Below are 21,563 nucleotides of genomic sequence, written 5' to 3'. Positions count from 1 at the left end.
AGTTCATCCTGTGAAAGAGGATAAACATGACCGAACGGCAATTTGCTATTTGGGAGTAGATCAATGCTACAATCATAGTCTCGATGAGGAGGTAATGTTTGAGCATTTTTCTCAAGAAAAACCTCAGAAAGATCCTGATAACATAGTGGTGCAATCTCATCTGTCACCACAGACAGAATCTTCCTGGAAAACGGGAGGTTACACGTCTCCTCGCAATAACAAGAAGGGAAGGTCAATGACCGTTTCTTCCAATCTATGGTTGGTTGGTGTGTGTGCAACCAGGGAAGTCCCAACACAATGGGAAAGTGGGGTGAAGGTATTAATTTGAAGGTAGAAGTCTCCCTATGAGACTCGTTAATAGTGACTAGAAGTGCTTGTGTCTGATCGGTGATCGGACCAGAGGATAACGGAACACCGGTAATAAGACTTACTGAGACAGGTTTGAGTTTAGAAATAATAGGAATTTTATTTAAAGCAGCAAAACATATATCCATATAATTTCCACAAGATCCTGTGTCAATCATGGCCTTAGTAGTAATCCTGTTCTGGTCCCACTGTAATGTCAAAAAAACAGAAATGTAGGGGTTAGTGAATGAAGTTGTCAATCCTCCTAGAGAGACATGTGAACACTCACCCTTCTTTTTGTTGACTAGGGGACAGACGTTTATCTTGTGATCCGGGGATGCACAGTACAAGCAGAGATTTTCATTTCGTCTTTTGGCTTTTTCCATAGTTGATAGCGGTGGGCGTATGGTTCCTACCTCCATAGGAACGGCCAGACTCCGAGAGGAAATGGATAATGGCATTCCCATCTTTTCAGCCTTTCTTTCTCGTAGTCTTCTATCTATGGTAATACTGAGTTGTATTAATGCATCCAGGGTTTTTGGCAGATCCGCTCGGGCGAGCTCGTCCTTAACGGCTTCTGATAGGCCAAGCCTAAATTGGGTTTTCAGAGATGCATCATTCCATTCTGAATCAAGGGTCCATCTCTTGAACTCTGCGACAAAGTCTTCTACAGGCCTCCTTCCTTGTTTCAAGGATCTTAACTGAAGATCAGCAGTACTCTGCCTATTGGGGTCATCATATAGGCTAGTGAGCTCTGCCAGGAACAAGGCATAGGAGTTGAGAAGCTGGTCGTTTTTCTCAAAAAGAGAATCTGCCCAGGCTCGAGGATCGCTTGATAGGTAAGAAATAATAGTACAAACCTTAATGTGATCAGTAAGGTAGGTACGAGGTTTTAGCAAAAAAAGTAACTCACATGCGTTTTTAAATTCGCGAAATTTTTTGCGATCGCCTGTAAATACCAAAGGGGGATTTATCTTGGGTTCAGGGGACTGAGCAGAGGTAAGTTTTGTCAGTCTAATTACCTGCTGCGACAGAGCCTGATTGTCTTCTTTTAATTCAGCAAGTGCGTGTATTAACGCAGATACTTGCTGTTTTAATTGTGTCACCTGAGTGGTTATTTCTGCTGAATCCATTTTTGGGTTCGTTCAATCTGTAATGCTCCTGCGTTTCTTATATGGTGTGGATTTTCAGCTGCAGAAATAGTTCCACGTCAGTAGTCATGTAAGAGATATGCTGAGATACCATTCCCAACCTTAATGACTCATCATGTGTGGAAGGTCTTATTTCAGCCAGTAAATAGTGATGTCGCGAACCTAAAATTCGCCGTTCGCGAACGGCGAACGCGAACATCGACAAATGTTCGCGAACCGGCGAACCGGGCGAACCGCCATAGACTTCAATAGGCAGGCGAATTTTAAAACACACAGGGACTCTTTCTGGCCACAATAGTGATGGAAAAGTTGTTTCAAGGGGACTAACACCTGGACTGTGGCATGCCGGAGAGGGATCACGCAAAAAAAAGTTCTTAAAAATCATAATTTTTTGATAGAGAGCCAATTATCGGAAAAATTAAAAAAAAATAAAAATAAAAAATTTCTTTGGATTTAGCATCTGGGGGGTCTAAAAAGTGTACCTGTGAAGTTTCAGCTCTGTAGCATGTCCAGAACCCCTAAAAAACAGCATTTGTCTTATATTTTCAGGAATATGGCTTCTCTGCGGCTGGCTTTTTCTCTTGCAGGCATTTATCGGGCATTTTTTTAGGCAGGCATGTCATTTTTTGTATTTAGTGTCTGGGGGGTCTAAAAAGTGTACCTGTCAAGTTTCAGCTCTGTAGCATGTCCAGAACCCCTAAAAAGCAGCATTTTTCTTATATTTTCAGGAATATGGCTTCTCTGCGGCTGGCTTTTTCTCTTGCAGGCATTTAGCGGGCATTTTTTTAGGCAGGCATGTAATTTTTTGTATTTAGTGTCTGGGGGGTCTAAAAAGTGTACCTGTCAAGTTTCAGCTCTGTAGCATGTCCAGAACCCCTAAAAAACAGCATTTTTATTATATTTTCAGGAATACGGCTTCTCTGCGGCTGGCTTTTTTTCTTGCAGGCATTTAGCGGGCATTTTTTTAGGCAGGCATGTCATTTTTTGTATTTAGTGTCTGGGGGGTCTAAAAAGTGTATCTGTCAAGTTTCAGCTCTGTAGCATGTCCAGAACCCCTAAAAAACAGCATTTTTCTTATATTTTCAGGAATACGGCTTCTCTGCGGCTGGCTTTTTCTCTTGCAGGCATTTAGCGGGCATTTTTTTAGGCAGGCATGTCATTTTTTGTATTTAGTGTCTGGGGGGTCTAAAAAGTGTACCTGTCAAGTTTCAGCTCTGTAGCATGTCCAGAACCCCTAAAAAACAGCATTTTTCTTATATTTTCAGGAATACGGCTTCTCTGCGGCTGGCTTTTTTTCTTGCAGGCATTTAGCGGGCATTTTTTTAGGCAGGCATGTCATTTTTTGTATTTAGTGTCTGGGGGGTCTAAAAAGTGTACCTGTCAAGTTTCAGCTCTGTAGCATGTCCAGAACCCCTAAAAAACAGCATTTTTCTTATATTTTCAGGAATACGGCTTCTCTGCGGCTGGCTTTTTCTCTTGCAGGCATTTAGCGGGCATTTTTTTAGGCAGGCATGTCATTTTTTGTATTTAGTGTCTGGGGGGTCTAAAAAGTGTACCTGTCAAGTTTCAGCTCTGTAGCATGTCCAGAACCCCTAAAAAACAGCATTTTTCTTATATTTTCAGGAATACGGCTTCTCTGCGGCTGGCTTTTTCTCTTGCAGGCATATATATCAGTGGTGGGTGGGCAGTGGCACAGTACACTCTCTGTGGACCTGACAGCAGTCACTGGCACCCAGGCAACTGCAATTTAAAAAATATATATATATATTTTTTTACTTTGCAAGCTGCTGTGCCACTTTATATATCAGTGGTGGGTGGGCAGTGGCACAGTACACTCTCTGTGGACCTGACAGCAGTCACTGGCACCCAGGCAACTGCAATTTAAAAAATATATATATATTTTTTTACTTTGCAAGCTGCTGTGCCACTTTATATATCAGTGGTGGGTGGGCAGTGGCACAGTACACTCTCTGTGGACCTGACAGCAGTCACTGGCACCCAGGCAACTGCAATTTAAAAAAATATATATTTTTTTTACTTTGCAAGCTGCTGTGCCACCTTATATATCAGTGGTGGGCGGGCAGTGGCACAGTACACTCTCTGTGGACCTGACAGCAGTCACTGGCACCCAGGCAACTGCAATTTTAAAAAAATATATTTTATTTTACTTTGCAAGCTGCTGTGCCACCTTATATATCAGTGGTGGGTGGGCAGTGGCACAGTACACTCTCTGTGGACCTGACAGCAGTCACTGGCACCCAGGCAACTGCAATTAAAAAAAATATATATTTTTTTTTACTTTGCAAGCTGCTGTGCCACCTTATATATCAGTGGTGGGTGGGCACACAGTGGCACTGCAGTGGGCACAGTACACTCTGTGGACCTGACAGTAACTGGCAGCCCAGGCAACTGCAATAATAAAAAATATATTTTTTTTTTTCAATTTATTGCAACAAGATGCTGTGCCACCGTATATATATCAGTGGTGGGCAGTGCACTGCAGTGGGTACAGTGCACTCTGTGGACCTGACACAGCACTCACTGCAATTATGACAGAGGAAAAAAAAAATATTTTTTAAAATGCAAGGTACTGTGCCTGTGCCACCCGAAATGAGTGTGGTGTGCACACAGTACAGTCTGTGGTAGGTCTGTGGCCTCTCACACACAGCGGGCAGGCAACTGCAGTGTACAATAGATATATATAGATATATATATAAAGAAAAAACTCTATTACCTTACCAGCTCTTAAAAGGGCTTTTGGGGACACTATATATATATATATATATATGTATATATATAAATAAAAAAAATCCTCAATTACCAGCCCTTAAAAGGGCTTTTGGGGACACTAGATAGATATAGATATATATATATATATAAGAAGAAACAACTCAATTACCAGCCCTTAAAAGGGCTTTTGGGGACGCTATGTATATATATATATATATATATATATATAAAAAAAAAAAAAACACAAATACCAGCCCTTAGAAGGGCTTTTTGGGGTGCTGATATTACAGCAGTAGTGGACCAAGAACACTGCAAGACCAGGAACACTGACTAACTGTCCCTAGCTTAACAGCAGCAGCAGCAGCAGCAGCTCTCTCCCTACTCTCACTACACACACTGCTTCAGAATGATCTAAGATGGATGCTGCCCTTGCTTATTTATAGGAGGTGGGAGGGTGTGGGAGGGAGGTATGCTGATTGGCTGGAAATGTGTCTGCTGACTGTAAAGTTCAGGGTCAAAGTTTGCCTCAATGATGTCTTATGGGGGGCGGACCGAACATCGCATATGTTCGCCGGCAGCGGCGAACGCGAACATGCTAAGTTCGCCGGGAACTGTTCGCCGGCGAACAGTTCTATACATCTCTACCAGTAAATACACACAATTAGCAAGCTGGTTCCTAGAGTGACTTTATGTATGTGGTAACACAATGATGAAGGTTGAGGGATAGGTTGAGTGGAGGTGGTAGGTGATAGACACTTGAAGGTGAGACAGTAGAAGATGGATGCAGGAAGGTTTAGCAATGTTGTATGGTAGCAGATGACAGAATAGCAGGTGGACATACAAAAGAGATCAACCCAGTGCAGAAAAGTAGCAGTAGTCTCAAGAGCTAGCAATCTAGTTATGCAGATGTGATAAACAGTCTTTACTATGCAGAGCTAGATAGTGTAAGCTTAGTATAAGTTTATAGAGAATTCCCCTGCGGGGTACTTAGCACTATTAGCGATACAGCCGAAGGGTGGTTCAGGAGAGGCGGATGATCCAGTAACGGGATACAGGGATCAGCGCAGCGAGGTTCCGTCAGCGAGGTAAGCTTGCAAGCATGGAAGCTTCAAGCAAGGTTAGCATCCAGGTAAGGGTGTTTGAACGAACACATGTGAGTGAGAACCGGCGCTTTAAATAGCCATCTAGTCCGGCGCTGGGTGATGACAGCTCCAGTCTTAAAGGTGTATGCGCACCTTTCCAAAAGTAAATGGTGGGGCGCATACACTTGTGGAAAGTGTAATTTAGGGTACCAAAGGTACCGGAACATTACAATGTTGAAATCCAGAGGGTTAGTCTAACTCAGGGATCCTCAAACTGTGGCCCTCCAGCTGTTGCAGAACTACACATCCCATGAGGCATTGTAAAACTCTGACATTCACAGACATGACTGGGCATGATGGGCATTGTAGTAATTAAACAACTGGAGGGCCATAGTTTGAAGACCCCTGGTCTAACTGATTATCTGATTATCTGCATAAGCAAACATCTTTCATGCTTGCGATGGCCATTTGGCACCATTTAGCACACAGCTGTATGATTTTTGAGCAGCCATATTGTTACACTGTCACCCTCTATGTGACAAATCTTGCTAAAACCATTGTTTACAAAGAAGTATGATAAAATGCTACACAACTAATGTCAAAATTAAATAAAACACAATATTTTGAATTAGCTATACTAGGTTTAGGCCTGATTTGATAGTGTATATATATATAATTTGCTTTGTGGTTTATTATAGGTGGAAAAGCAGAAGACATGCAGACTCAGAAATGTGAAGAAATACAATATATATCTGTGTCTTTCAATATGCAAATTACAGGTATGGAGATTGTAGGTTTTTTTTTTAGGCAGTGGTGGTCAACAGTTTATATTCTTCCCTGGGTAAATGCTAAATTCATCCTGAACATTGCGGGTTTGTTCTGCTAAACTAGAACTCAACATCTGTGGTATTTAAATGTTTTGAAGTTGGTCTATTTGTTAAATTATAAATTGATACAGGGCTGGTTTAAAGTTTTGCAATGTACTGTCACCAAAATTACAGCTCCTCACAGCTGTGGGGGGTATGTAGTGATAACAAATGTAGAAAACATGGAGTGGGGCTCCCCTTATTGAAACAACTATACCCTTATTCAGACATGCATCCTGGGTGGCCAAAAAAGGTAGTGGAGCAAGTGATCCCCCTCTGTCTACTTAAGTGAAGAAATGTCATTAGCACACCAAGGATTCCTCGAAAGGGTCCAAAACTTTATTCTGTGATCACATAATAAATATTCAGCAAAGTTTCGAGCCAAGGAGGGCCCCTTTGTCAAGCAAGTGTTCCGTCTGTCTACCAAACTAGGACAAATGCCTTTCCACATGGGGGATACCTTGCAAGGGAGCTGATAAATTTCCCCCACTTGAAAAGCACCCTTGTCCCAATGTTAGACAAGGGCTTTGTCCTCACCTCTGTGTGCTTTAAAAAGAAGGTGGGAGGAAAAGTAAAATGGGGGCTTATGGTGGAATTTAACATGTAATTTTATGATACGTAGGGTGACAAGATATTCATCCTTCCCAAGAGAATGAGTACACTGAATTTTCAATTTAATAAGAGAAACAAATACCTATATGATTTTAAAATAAAGTTTAAGTTAAAAATGTCCCCAGCAGTACATTTAGTGTCAATATATTTCAGTCCAGCAAAGTAATTCACATTAATCATGATAACCTGTCACCCACTAATCTTTACACAGCGCATGACGGCCACTAAATCCTAGGTTACCTGCTGTGGCAATTTAAAATTACCTCTGGAAATCCAGTGGAATACAACTGAAGAAATTTGGTGAAAGACATCACCTGGGATTCCAGGTGGTAATTCTGTAGCCAGGAGTCTGTCATTTACCAGTGGCCCATCTGCATTCCATCGCTATTGACTTCAGTGGTGTTCAGATTGGGGCTAAAGGTTTTGACAAATTTCATCCTATTAGGTTGAACTTTTAGTGAATTAAACACAGACATGTTCAAGCAACACTACAATTGAGTAAATATATGGGGCTTCAAATGTAGACCCCACAAGTCCAAACCACCCAGTAACTTAGGGCACATTCACACTGATACATTACAGATACATGAGGTAAAAAGTGTGTTTGCTACTGCTAGAACATTATATTGCAACACACCCAGGAAAATATAATCTATTTGTGTAAATTGGGAATTAACGTGGAATTTAAGTGGTTGTAAAGGCAGAAGTTTTTTTTTTTTACCTGACTGCATTCCCTAAATTAAAGGAGAAGTACAGCCAAAGCTTGTTTGGCTGTACTTCTCCTGTGGTTTACAGGAGTGCAGTTTGTCCTGAAGCCCACTGTCAGCTGACGTCAAAGCCGGTCCACCTGTGAGCCTCTGGCCACTCCCGCCCCCTTCACAGCCCAGCGCTCCAATTAACGAAGAAGGGGGGGCAGAGCAGCGAGCTGGTGACTGAGAGTCACTAGCTCTCTGCTCAGGGAGCACTGAGAACCAAGTGATCAGCGGTGTTTGATTGATCGGTTCTCAGTCTTAGAGCAGCATCAGACCGTGGCTGCATCCACATAGGTAAATATGAAAAAAAAAAAACAGTTTTCTTTTAAGGTAAAAAAACCTTTGTGTTCAGCTCCCCTTCCAGCCCCCCCTAACACTTACCTGGGCCTGCTCTCGATCCAGTGCTGTGCCAAAGAGCAGCAGCTCTCTCCCCTCTCTCCCTCTTCACTGGAAATGGAGGCAGCAGCAGTGGAAGCCATTGGCTCCTGTTGCTGTCAATCAAATTCTGTGAGGAGGGAGTGGGGGGGGGGGACAGGGCTGAGCCACCCTGTGTTTGTCAATGGTGCCTGACTCAGGAGGATTAAGCCCACCCACATGGGTGCCCTCATAGCATGCAGGCTATAATAAGGCTTACCTGTAAGTACAGTGAATATCTCCTAAACTTGCACTGTTTAGGAGATATTCACACAGGTTGCAGCCGGTGACACAGCTGGCGCATGCGCTCTGAAGTGACGGCATAGCTGTTCCGTACCTTCGGAGCTCTGTTCTGGGCTTCCTCAGGTCAAGGATGACATCATCGATGCCCCAGCTTTTTATACAGCTGGAGCCCGCAAACCCAAAAGGAAGACCGGGTGAAGATGGAAGTGCCAGGAGGATGAGACAGCGCTGCTGGACAAGCATTGGGAAGCATTGTGTTAACAGTTCTTGATACAAGTACCCCTCTGTTGCAGGAGAAGAAGCCCAGAAGCTAATTGATTCAAATTTTGGGATTAATGCTGGACTGTAGTTTATCATTGACAGCCAACAGTGCTCCAGAACTCACTGTGCTCCAGAACCTAGAGCTCAGCCAGCCACAGGCTGTCCCCTAGTTAGCCACTTTGGTGTAAGGATCCTAAGCAGGATCTGGATAGGAGGAGCGAAGTAGCAGCATATAGAAGAATCAATCGCCTCCATTTTCCCACTGCAGCAGCTGATTGCCCGTGGGAGAAAGAGGAGGAGAAGTGGGCTCTCAGCAGTTGCAGGAGTAAAATGGAGGGGATTGGTTCTTCTAAATGCTGCCCTCCCATCTAGGTGTACAGGGGAGCCGCACGAGTCCCCTGGAGAATAGTGCCTGGTTGCAATTTGCAACCACTGCGACCCATGTATGTACATCCCTGATACAAGTTATTAAATCAGATTCATTGCTAGTGATTCCAATAGTGTTAAAACACCTAATTCTAGGATAATGTTTCCTCCACAGGTGATGAGAGAAGTCTGGCCCGCAGTGATATTTCTACTGGTGTAAGTATGCTTTTTATTTTAAAAAATTGCACAAATCAATCCAATTGTTTAAAAAAATATTAATTTGAAATGAATGCTTCTTTATATTAAGAGCAAAATATTCCTTGTAACGGACCGTTTCAGCAGACAAGGGGTTAAAATCCGTTTAGGCGATATGCCCCTTTCTGAGAGATGGGCACAGCTACTTGCAGGACACCAAACTCCCGAACTGCATAAAAAATAGCACTCCAACCTGGAACCTCACGAATAGCTGCTAGCAGCTGAACAGGAAAAGCATACATCAGCTTACACTCCTAGCAATCAGTCTCCAACAGCATACAGTGAATCCCCCCCAAGAACGAGACAAAGCTCCGTGTGGAAGGTCAAGCAGTGGTATGTTTATTGAGGGCTACCTGCCCCTGTATTTATGCAGGTCTCCCACCTGGTGGACACTCCCCTAGGGGACCAAATGGAAGACTGTGACACAGGCAGACATGTATCACATTACAGACTCACAGAAGCAAAACATCCCCACAATGCATCCTGGCTTCCTCCCTTAGTAGACAGCCAGGTGAGCTCATTAACATGTTTATCAATAGTCTCAGTTAATCAGTAGACATTCCTCAGGAGGGGGCTGCTGGAAACAACCCCCCCCCCCCTCTCTCTGCAGCTAAAACTAGTTTCCACAGGGACCTTCATTAGCCGCATGGTTAGAGAAACACAAAAAGACACAAAAATGCATAACTCCCAATCTACTGAACAGAACCCCTACATTCAACCCATCCCCAGATAACCTGGATCTGAGCGCTCAACATATCCAAACAGCGCTCGGATGCCACAAACACAGTCACATCCCAAAGGGGTTTACATTTAGCATGGGCTGATGAGAGGGTCCATAGTCATATTGCAGGAGGCGAGCAACCAGGCTTCTCCAACACCCAGTGGCGAGATTGGTCTCGTCACATTTCTCCCCTTTTCCAAACAGACTAACAGGGTATCTGACTTTCTGCCGGTCAGTGCCCTTGTTAGTCCAGCAGCCCACCCACAAAACAGAAACAGCAGTACAGCCCACCCAAAAGAACTGGTTACTACACCTGGATAGAAGAGAAATTTGTCCATGTCCAGGTGCCTCACCTTGGCTGTGTGGGGGACTGGTAGATTGCCTTGGTGGGTTGCTGAGTGGGTAGAGACCAGCGGTACTCTGCCCTGTTGCAAGCGCTACCACGGAAGTAGCCTGGTTGGAGCCTGGTTGTTGGAGGGGGAGACCGACTGTCTCCCCTTTAGATACACCACCATACTGCGGTAGGGAGAGACCGACTGTCTCCCCTTTAGATAACCAACCATGCTGCTGTGGGGGAAGACCGACTGTCTCCCCTTTGGCTAACCAGCCCTGTTGTTGTGGGATGGAGACTGGGCTCCCAATTCCCAACAAAATATTCTGCCGCTGTGGGATGGAGACTGGGCTCCCAATTCCCAATAAAATACTCTGCCGCTGTGGAATGGAGACTGGGCTCCCAATTCCCAATGAATCCATCTGCTGCTGGGGGACAGGACCAACTGTGTCTGCCCCCTGTAACTCAGCCTGCCGCTGGGGAATGGAGACTGGGCTCCCAATTCCCAACAAATCAATCTGCTCATGGGGAGAGGGGGTAACAAGCTCCTCTCCCAAATATACTTCCAGCCCCTGGGGAGGGAGACCGACTGTCTCTGCTCCCAATACAGTGTCCTGTTGCTGGGGAAAGGAGACTGGGCTCTCTGTTTCCTGCAGGACACTCTGCTGCTGTGGGATGGAGACTGGGCTCCCAATTCCCAACAAATCAATCTGCTGCTGGGCGACAGGACCGACTGTCTCTGCCCCCTGTAACTCAGCCTGCCGCTGGAGAATGGAGACTGGGCTCCCAATTCCCAATAAATCAGGCTGCCGCTGGGGAATGGAGACTGGGTTCTCCTCTTCCCTTAACTACCTGCCGCTGGAGTTCCTCCCAACGTGCCAGCTGGCCCTCTCTCTCTGCTCTGTCTAGCAGAGTCCCGAACACTAAGTTCTTAACGAACTGCTTGGATCTCTCCAGTGGATTGGGTCCGAAGAAGATCAGCCGTAACCACACCATACGGTCATATTCTTTCAGAGAATATCTGTACTCCACTGCTGGTTCCATCCTGTTGCTTTAAGGGTTGCTGTACTGAGACATGCGTTGCCCCCAACTTCTAAATCCACGGAATGGTGTCTCCTGTAGCTGTCCTTCTGGCTGTGGGGACGATCACGCCGCTTGCCACCAATTGTTACGGAACAGGGCACCCCTGAGCAGGTACCTCCATTGACAGACGCTCCTAGTGCTTCCCGAGGGCTCCAAGCACTCCACCAGACACCGTAAGCACTTCAGACTCCACGAACTGCCGCAGCTTGGTTAGGGTCTTGGCATCTCCTACCCACCCTGGACCAACGACAAGGCTCCAGGTTCCTGTGGGTGAACCTCTCTTTCCCCAGAGAGTGCAGCAGAATAAGCTCTTACACAAGCTCTTACAAGAGCTCAGTGATTCTCTAAGGGAGTATGGAAGACCATAGCAATCCCTGTAGCAGATTCCCCCAATAAGGAGACAAAGCTCCGAGATGAGGGTAAAACAGGAACAACATTTATTGGAAGAACAGAGCACACTTTTATACAGAAATTGGAACATCCTTCCCCCAACAACCGCTTTCCCATTGGTCAATTGTAAAGTACTTGCAATTCTCACTAAGGTCCTCTCCAGCATATGCAAATGAGGGCTTGAAAATGAGTCAACAGGGATTGGTCAGAGAGCTTTGACCAATGCAAGGAGACAGAAGCCCCAGGGGGCAATCAATGTACACAATAGTCAGACACAGAACAATGGTTCCCTAACGAGCCCTCAATACACATTACTCTGAGTGTCAATAGACCGCCCGTCTCCTCAGAACTTCCTGTAATGCCCATATTAGGAGTTGGCTTCCTGTTCCTTACAGTTTACAGGAATACGTTTTAGCTTCCAGGAGAGAGGCAAGGCTCCATTAGCCACATGTTTAAAGAAACACAAAAAGACACAAAAATGCATAACTCCCAGTCTACTGAACAGAACCCCTACATTCAACCCATCCCCAGATAGGCTGGATCTGAGCGCTCAACATATCCAAACAGCGCTCAGATGCCACAAACACAGTCAAATTGCCATGGTGTTTATGTTTAGCATGGGCTGATGAGAGGGTCCATAGTCATATTGCAGGAGGCGAGCAACCAGGCTTCTCCAACACCCAGTGGCGAGATTGGTCTCGTCACATTTCTCCCCTTTTCCAAACAGACTAACAGGGTATCTGACTTTCTGCCGGTCAGTGCCCTTGTTAGTCCAGCAGCCCACCCACAAAACAGAAACAGCAGTACAGCCCACCCAAAAGAACTGGTTACTACACCTGGATAGAAGAGAAATTTGTCCATGTCCAGGTGCCTCACCTTGGCTGTGTGGGGGACTGGTAGATTGCCTTGGTGGGTTGCTGAGTGGGCAGAGACCAGCGGTACTCTGCCCTGTTGCAAGCGCTACCACGGAAGTAGCCTGGTTGGAGCCTGGTTGTTGGAGGGGGAGACCGACTGTCTCCCCTTTAGATACACCACCATACTGCGGTAGGGAGAGACCGACTGTCTCCCCTTTAGATAACCAACCATGCTGCTGTGGGGGAAGACCGACTGTCTCCCCTTTGGCTAACCAGCCCTGTTGTTGTGGGATGGAGACTGGGCTCCCAATTCCCAACAAAATATTCTGCCGCTGTGGGATGGAGACTGGGCTCCCAATTCCCAATAAAATACTCTGCCGCTGTGGAATGGAGACTGGGCTCCCAATTCCCAATGAATCCATCTGCTGCTGGGGGACAGGACCAACTGTGTCTGCCCCCTGTAACTCAGCCTGCCGCTGGGGAATGGAGACTGGGCTCCCAATTCCCAACAAATCAATCTGCTCATGGGGAGAGGGGGTAACAAGCTCCTCTCCCAAATATACTTCCAGCCCCTGGGGAGGGAGACCGACTGTCTCTGCTCCCAATACAGTGTCCTGTTGCTGGGGAAAGGAGACTGGGCTCTCTGTTTCCTGCAGGACACTCTGCTGCTGTGGGATGGAGACTGGGCTCCCAATTCCCAACAAATCAATCTGCTGCTGGGCGACAGGACCGACTGTCTCTGCCCCCTGTAACTCAGCCTGCCGCTGGAGAATGGAGACTGGGCTCCCAATTCCCAATAAATCAGGCTGCCGCTGGGGAATGGAGACTGGGTTCTCCTCTTCCCTTAACTACCTGCCGCTGGAGTTCCTCCCAACGTGCCAGCTGGCCCTCTCTCTCTGCTCTGTCTAGCAGAGTCCCGAACACTAAGTTCTTAACGAACTGCTTGGATCTCTCCAGTGGATTGGGTCCGAAGAAGCTCAGCCGTAACCACACCATACGGTCATATTCTTTCAGAGAATATCTGTACTCCACTGCTGGTTCCATCCTGTTGCTTTAAGGGTTGCTGTACTGAGACATGCGTTGCCCCCAACTTCTAAATCCACGGAATGGTGTCTCCTGTAGCTGTCCTTCTGGCTGTGGGGACGATCACGCCGCTTGCCACCAATTGTTACGGAACAGGGCACCCCTGAGCAGGTACCTCCATTGACAGACGCTCCTAGTGCTTCCCGAGGGCTCCAAGCACTCCACCAGACACCGTAAGCACTTCAGACTCCACGAACTGCCGCAGCTTGGTTAGGGTCTTGGCATCTCCTACCCACCCTGGACCAACGACAAGGCTCCAGGTTCCTGTGGGTGAACCTCTCTTTCCCCAGAGAGTGCAGCAGAATAAGCTCTTACACAAGCTCTTACAAGAGCTCAGTGATTCTCTAAGGGAGTATGGAAGACCATAGCAATCCCTGTAGCAGATTCCCCCAATAAGGAGACAAAGCTCCGAGATGAGGGTAAAACAGGAACAACATTTATTGGAAGAACAGAGCACACTTTTATACAGAAATTGGAACATCCTTCCCCCAACAACCGCTTTCCCATTGGTCAATTGTAAAGTACTTGCAATTCTCACTAAGGTCCTCTCCAGCATATGCAAATGAGGGCTTGAAAATGAGTCAACAGGGATTGGTCAGAGAGCTTTGACCAATGCAAGGAGACAGAAGCCCCAGGGGGCAATCAATGTACACAATAGTCAGACACAGAACAATGGTTCCCTAACGAGCCCTCAATACACATTACTCTGAGTGTCAATAGACCGCCCGTCTCCTCAGAACTTCCTGTAATGCCCATATTAGGAGTTGGCTTCCTGTTCCTTACAGTTTACAGGAATACGTTTTAGCTTCCAGGAGAGAGGCAAGGCTCCATTAGCCACATGTTTAAAGAAACACAAAAAGACACAAAAATGCATAACTCCCAGTCTACTGAACAGAACCCCTACATTCAACCCATCCCCAGATAGGCTGGATCTGAGCGCTCAACATATCCAAACAGCGCTCAGATGCCACAAACACAGTCAAATTGCCATGGTGTTTATGTTTAGCATGGGCTGATGAGAGGGTCCATAGTCATATTGCAGGAGGCGAGCAACCAGGCTTCTCCAACGCCCAGTGGCGAGATTGGTCTTGTCACATTCCTTATTGGTTTTTAACCACTTCTCATATACAGTATCTCACAAAAGTGAGTACACCCTTCACATGTGACAACACTGAAGAAATGACACTTTGCTACAATGTAAAGTAGTGAGTATACAGCTTGTATAACAGTGTAAATTTGCGGTCCCCTCAAAATAACTCAACACAAAGCCATTAATGTCTAAACCGCTGACAACAAAAGTGAGTACACCCCTAAGTGACAATGTCCACATTGGACCCAATTATCCATTGTCCCTCCCCGATGTCATGTGACTCATTAGTGTTACAAGGTCTCAGGTGTGAATGGGGAGCAGGTGTGTTAAATGTGGTGTTATCGCCCTAATTTTCTCATGCTGGTCACTGGAAGTTCAACATGGGACTTCATGGCAAAGAACTCTCAGAACTCTCAGAACCCTCAGAACTCTCTGAGGATCTAAAAAAAGGGATTGTTTCTCTACATAAAGATTGCCTAGGCTAGAGGAAGATTGCTAAGACCCTGAAACTGAGCTTCAGCACGGTGGCCAAGACCATACAGTGGTTTAACAGGACAAGTTCCGCTCAGAACAGGTCAACCAAAGAAGTTGAGTGCTGAGGTTGTCTTTGGGAAATAGACATATGAGTGCTGCCAGCATTGCTGCAGAGGTTGAAGGGGTGGGGGGTCAGCCTGTCAGTGCTCAGAGTATACGCCGCACACTGCATCAAATTGGTCTGCATGGCTGTCATCCCAGAAGGAAGCCTCTTCTAAAGAAGATGCACAAGAAAGTCTGCAAACAGTTTGCTGAAAACAAGAAGACTAAGGACATGGATTACTGGAACCATGTCCTGTGGTCTGATGAGACCAATATAAACTTATTTGGCTCAGATGGTGTCAAGGGTGTGTGGCAGCAATCAGGTGAGGAGTACAAAGACAAGTGTGTCTTGACTAGAGTCAAGCATGGGGGTGGGAGTTTCATTGTCTGGGGCTGCATGAGTGCTTCCGGCACTGGGGAGCTACAGTTCACTGAGGGAACCATGAATGTCAACATGTACTTTGACATAGCAAAAATTAGCCCATTGGATTTAGTATAAAGTATTAAGGTACCTCATCCCTAATCAGAATAGAAAAGGTAGCAAGGTGTGGGGCAAAGGTTGGGATACATCTCTCTTATTGGTTATATAACGGTACCCTTTAAAATCCCAACCTTTGCCCCACACCTTGCTACCTTTTCTATGTACTTTGACATGCTAAAGCAGAGCATGATTCCCTCCCTTCGGAGACTGGGCCACAGGGCAGTATTCCAACATGATAATGACCCCAAACACACCTCCAAGACGACCACTGTCTTTCTAAAGAAGCTTAGGGTAAAGGGGATGGGCTGGCCAAGCATGTCTCCAGACGGAAACCCTATTGAGCATCTGTGGGGCATCCTCAAACGGAAGGTGGAGGAGTGCAAGGTCTCTAACATCCACAAGCTCCATGATGTCATCATGGAGGCATGGAAGAGGATCCAGTGGCAACCTGTGAAGCTCTGGTGAACTGCATGCCAAGAAGGTTAAGGCAGTACTGGAAAATAATCATGGCCACACAAAATATTCACACTTTGGGCCCAATTTGGACATTTTCACTTAGGGGTGTACTCACTTTTGTTGCCAGCAGTTTAGACATTATTGGCTGTGTGTTGAGTTGATTTGAGGGGACAGAAGATTTACGCTGTTATACAAGCTGTACACTCACTACTTTACATTGTAGCAAAGTGTCATTTCTTTAGTGTTGTCACATAAAAAAGTTTTTATAAAATATTTACAAAAAATTGAGGGGTGTACTCACTTTTGTGAGATACTATATATATTTTGAAGCTTCTTTACATGAGACCAAAAAAAGTGACAAAATCCTTGTTGCTTCCTGTTTCTGTCAGGAAGTAGGAGGAACAACATTAGTTCCTCTCAGTGTCCCAGGAACTGGATGCCACTGATTGCATCATTACTGGGCTCCCTGATCGTAACGGCAGCAGGAGGGGGATAAGATCCACTTACGCTGCCTGTAAAAGTAATCCAGCAGCTTCTTAGCTGCTAGAGTTACTTCAGTTTTGAAGGGAATTAATGGCCCCCCAGCTGCAGAACTGAGACATTACCCTACCAATCTAGCGATGTACCTGTACTTCGCTGGATGGCAAGTGGTTAAAATAATCAACATTCATAGAAGAGATTAATACTGCCTAGTTATTTAATGGTATCTATGTTAAAAGCATCAATGACACAGGGCATAATTTAACCTGGAAGAGAAGCAGCACTGTATAACCTTATCTGTGAATCTGCAGCAGACAAGGCTGGAGAAAAGGTAGCTGGTATTTAATTTTCAGGGTATGCTGGGGAATTACATTTTTTAACCACTTCCCGCCCGCCCTATAGGCATTGACGGCGGGAATGTGGTTGCATTATCCTGACCGGACGTCATATGATGGCAGCAGGATAATACGCTCTGCGTGCCCCCTGGGGGCACGCAGATCAGCGATTGGTGCTGCGGCGTGTCACTCTGACGTAGGCTCTTTACCATGTGACCAGCTGTGTCCAATCACAGCTGGTCACATAGTAAATATGAAGTGCCGTTGATCGGCTTTCTTTAGTTCGTGCCGATTACCAGTGCAGATCATTAGGTGGGGGTGCCACTAGAACCACCAGGGATGCCCACCCATGACCCCAGGGATGCCCACCCATGACCACAGGGATGCCCACCATGACCACCAGGGATGGCAATCAGGGCTCAGGGAGCCCACCAGTGTCCTCCCCATCAGTACTGCCCACCAGTGCCCTCCCCATCAGTGCTGCCCACCAGTGCCCATCATTACCATCTATCAGTGCACCCCACCAGTGCCCATTATTGCCCACCAGTGCCACCTATCAGTGCTCATTAGTGCCCAACAGTGCCACCCATCAGTGCCCATCAGTGGGACCTACTAGTGCCCATCAGTGCCACATATCAGTGCCCATCAATGCCGCCTATCAGTGCCCAGCAGTGCCACCTATCAGTGTCCACCAATGCTGCATATCAGTGCTACCTATCAGTGCCACATATAAGTGCCCATCAGTGCTGCCTATCAGTGCCGCATATTCGTGCCACCCCATCAGTGCCTCCTCATCAGTGCCTGTCAGTGTGGCCTCATCATTGCTCATCAGTGCAGGAAAACACTTATCTATTTACAAAATTGTATAACATTAACAAAAAAATGTTTTCTTTTTTTCAAACTTTTCGTTTTTTTTTTAAATTACCATCAAAAGAAAGCTCTATTTGTGGGGAAAAATGACATAAATTTGGTTTAGGTACAGCGTTGCATGACCGCGCAATTGTCATTCAAAATGCAACAGTGCTAAAGGCTGAAAATTGGCCTGGGCAGGAAGGGGGTGAAAGTGCCCTGTATTGAAGTGGTTAATTTATGTCTGTACTGGACTCCCTCCTCAAACTTTAGAAAGAAGGAGCTGCAGGCCAGGTAGGAAGTATTTTGTTTTACAGAGTGCCCCACTAGGCTGTCAGGAATTATAAGGGACATGTTTCCCACTAGTAAATGTTTAGGAGGGGGGTACAGGCTCCTCGACAGGTTGTAGGCATCCATGGTTTCTGATGGTGGCTCTGGGTTCAGCCAGCCACTGATCACAAATGCTGGGGGAGATTATTTTATAGCTAGCCCCTGACCACAAATGTTGTGGGGGTTACATTACAGTCAGCTGCTGAGCAGAAATGCTAGGGGAATATTTTTCAAGCCTGTCACTACTGACTGACTGATACTTCTGACCAAAGTGTTTATTGTCCCAACAGTTACTGGTTGCTAACTAGTCATTAACTGTTTTATAACCTTTTTTAAGGTGAAACTTTAATTTAAAAAAAAAAAAAAAAGAAAGGATGTGAACATGGAGGTTTTTTAATACAGAAGAAACCCTCAATGTCGCTGCTGCATTAACCTCTTGGTGGCCACGGCACACAAATATGCAGCCTCTCGGCAGGTAGACTTTGAAGTAGGATGGGCTTTGGAAGTGCAGCCGTCCGGAATAATTTCCTTACGATACACAGCATGAGAGCTGGGTTAGCACCTGACTGGTGTGTGTGGGGATTAACTAGAGACTCTCTTACCTGGAGGAGCTTTTTTTTGTTTCAAATTCTTACCTCTTGTTCGCACTGAGCTGTACTCATGCAGCTCAGAGTAAAATGTACGCATCTGCCGAGATCAATAAGCCCCCATACATGAGCAGCAGTGACATAATCTTGGCCCTGCCAGTCAAAATGGTTGAAGATGGGAACACAAAAGAAGATTGGTCAAAGATGTCAGCGACTGGAAGGGAGGTCCTGAACACTGCATCGCTGGAACAGTGGTATGTAAAGTTCTGCTCTAAAGCAGGGTAAAAAACAGATGTAATGGAAGCATTTTGGTTTTTAAAAATGAGCATGCTGAGTGTTGTACGTGTATGTCAGCTTCAGATTTTATTTAACCATTCCCTTTTAACCTCCTCCACATTTATAACAGTTTGGCCAAATCAACCATTTGGCATGATGCAGCTTACTACCTACCTCCTTCTTTCCTTAGGTTGGGGGTTTGAGTCTGTACCTGCACCTATTCTCTGACAAAAAGTCCTAATAATTTGCTGAAAGTAGTTAATGTACTGGGGGTGGAGGGGGGAAATGTTAAAAAATGCTCCATCCCAAGTTCTGTATTTACTAGGAAGGCTACTAATGCTGGCTCACTTCACTTCAAAAATAAAGGAATGTTTGTTTGTTCTTGGTAATGCAATTTGTACAGTCAGGCCTGTATGCACATAACAAAACAGCCCTGTGTCACCACTGTGCTGATGGTTCTGGTCAATATTCTATAGAGGTTTGAAAATGGGATTTACCCACCGGTCCTTTCGCCTTTTGTAAAAGGGTTATTAGTATTAGCTGTGGAATATCACCTGGAGCTTCCTTGCTAGTACTGTACTTTGTATATGCAAATCCAATGAAATCACTTTGAATCCGAAATCTGAAATAGGAAGACCCAATAAGCAAACTTAATGTACCAAAAGATGCTCTAGGAAATCTCTGGAGAAAAGGACCCTTGCTAGCCTACTTACAGTTTGAAGTGCACCTGTTCCCAGACAATGGACATTAACCACATAAGGACTGGAAGGTCTTACCCCCTTAAAGCGGAGTTCCACCCTGGGAATAAAATTTAAAAAAAAATACCCCCGGGACAGTCAGGGCTAGTACATTCCACAATGGCTAGCCTCTGATCTGTCCCGGGTCGCACTTACCTTTTAGGAGAAATACTTACCTTGAAAAAGTATTCTCCAGCGCTGCCATCTCAGGTGTGGGCAGCTTGAAGCCAGAGCGATCCTCTTCGGCGTCTTCTTCCGTCTTCTTCAGTCCCACGATGCACTGCACCGGCCCCGACGTCACTTCCGGTGCGCGCGCGTCATTCCTCCACAGCTTCTGGGCATGCCCAGAAGCTGTTTAGAAGGGAATGACGCGCGCGTGCCGGAACTGACGTCCGGGCCGGTGCAGGCGCAATGATTCCTGGGAGCGATGACGTTCAGCTCCCAGGAATCATTGCAAATCCAGGAAGTGACGACGGGCCGTGGCCGCAGAAGGAGGAAGAAGGAAGTAAGGTAAGTATATTAACTTCAAGGGAACCAGGGGCGAGAAGATGGAGGTAAGTATAAATTTAGGGTGGAACTCCACTTTAATGACCAGGCCAAAAAAAAATCGATGTCCTTTTTTCCCCCAAAAAAAGTAAGTAATAGAGCTTACTTTTGGTGGTATTTAATCACCTCTGTGATTTTTATTTTTTGCACTATAAACAAAAAAAGAGTGACAATTCTGAAAAAAAAAACCACTATTTTTTACTTTCTGCTATAAAACATTCCCAATAAAAAAAATATTAAAAATCTAATTTTTTTCATTAGTTTAGGCCAATATGCATTCTGCTACATATTTTTGGTAAAGAAAATCCCAATAAGTGTATATTGATTGGTTTGTGCAAAAGTTATCGCGTCTACAAACTAGAGGAAAGATTTATCTCATCTTTTTTTTATTTACTAGTACTGGCGGCGTTTAGCGATTTTTAGCGGGACTAAGACATTGCGGCGGACAGATCAGACACCCAACTGATACTTTTTGGGGGACCAGTGACATTGCTAAAGTAATCAGTGCTAAAGCTATGCACTGATACTGTACTAATGGCACTGCAGGGAGGGGGTTAACACCAGGGGCGATCAAAGAGTTAAATGTGTGCTTTCTAACTGTGTGGGGGATGGGCTCACTGGATGAACACAGAGACCTGTGTTCCTAAATAGGAGGAACACAGGATCCCTGTGTTCATTACTGACAGAACAGCGGTCTGCCATGTTTACATTGGCAGACTGACATTCTGCCTCCATGGGGAGCGATCGCGGGTGCCTGGCGGACATCGTGCCCACACTACCTGCTACATGAAGCGACGTACATGTACGTCATTTTGCATAACAGAGACGACCTGCCGCTGTATAACTCCGGCAGCAGGTCCGCAAATGGTTAAACAATGTATATATTCTTTATAAGCAGTAAGAGAGCTTTTAAACAAGCCATCCTTTATCTGTCTATCTGCATTTAACTTAAAATTATTTAATATTAACCACTTAAGCCCCGGAGGATTTGGCTGCTAAAGGACCAGGGGTTTTTTTGCGATTTTTTACTGCGTGACTTTAACGGACAATTGCGCGGTCGTGCGACGCTGTACCTAAACGAATTTGACGTCCTTTTTTTCCCACAAACAGAGCTTTCTTTTGGTGGTATTTGATCACCTGTGCGATTTTTTGATCACGCGCTATAAACAAAAAAAGAGCGTAAATTTTGCAAAAATAACAATATTTTTCACATTTTTTTATATGAAATTCCCCAAAAAAAAAAGTAAAAATCAAAATTTTTTAACATTTTTCGGCCAATTT

The sequence above is a fragment of the Pelophylax lessonae genome (genome assembly GCF_965119305.1).
Source record: "Pelophylax lessonae genome assembly, chromosome: 4".
Taxonomy (NCBI): Eukaryota; Metazoa; Chordata; class Amphibia; order Anura; family Ranidae; genus Pelophylax; species Pelophylax lessonae.
Note: the sequence above shows the minus strand (reverse complement) of the source record.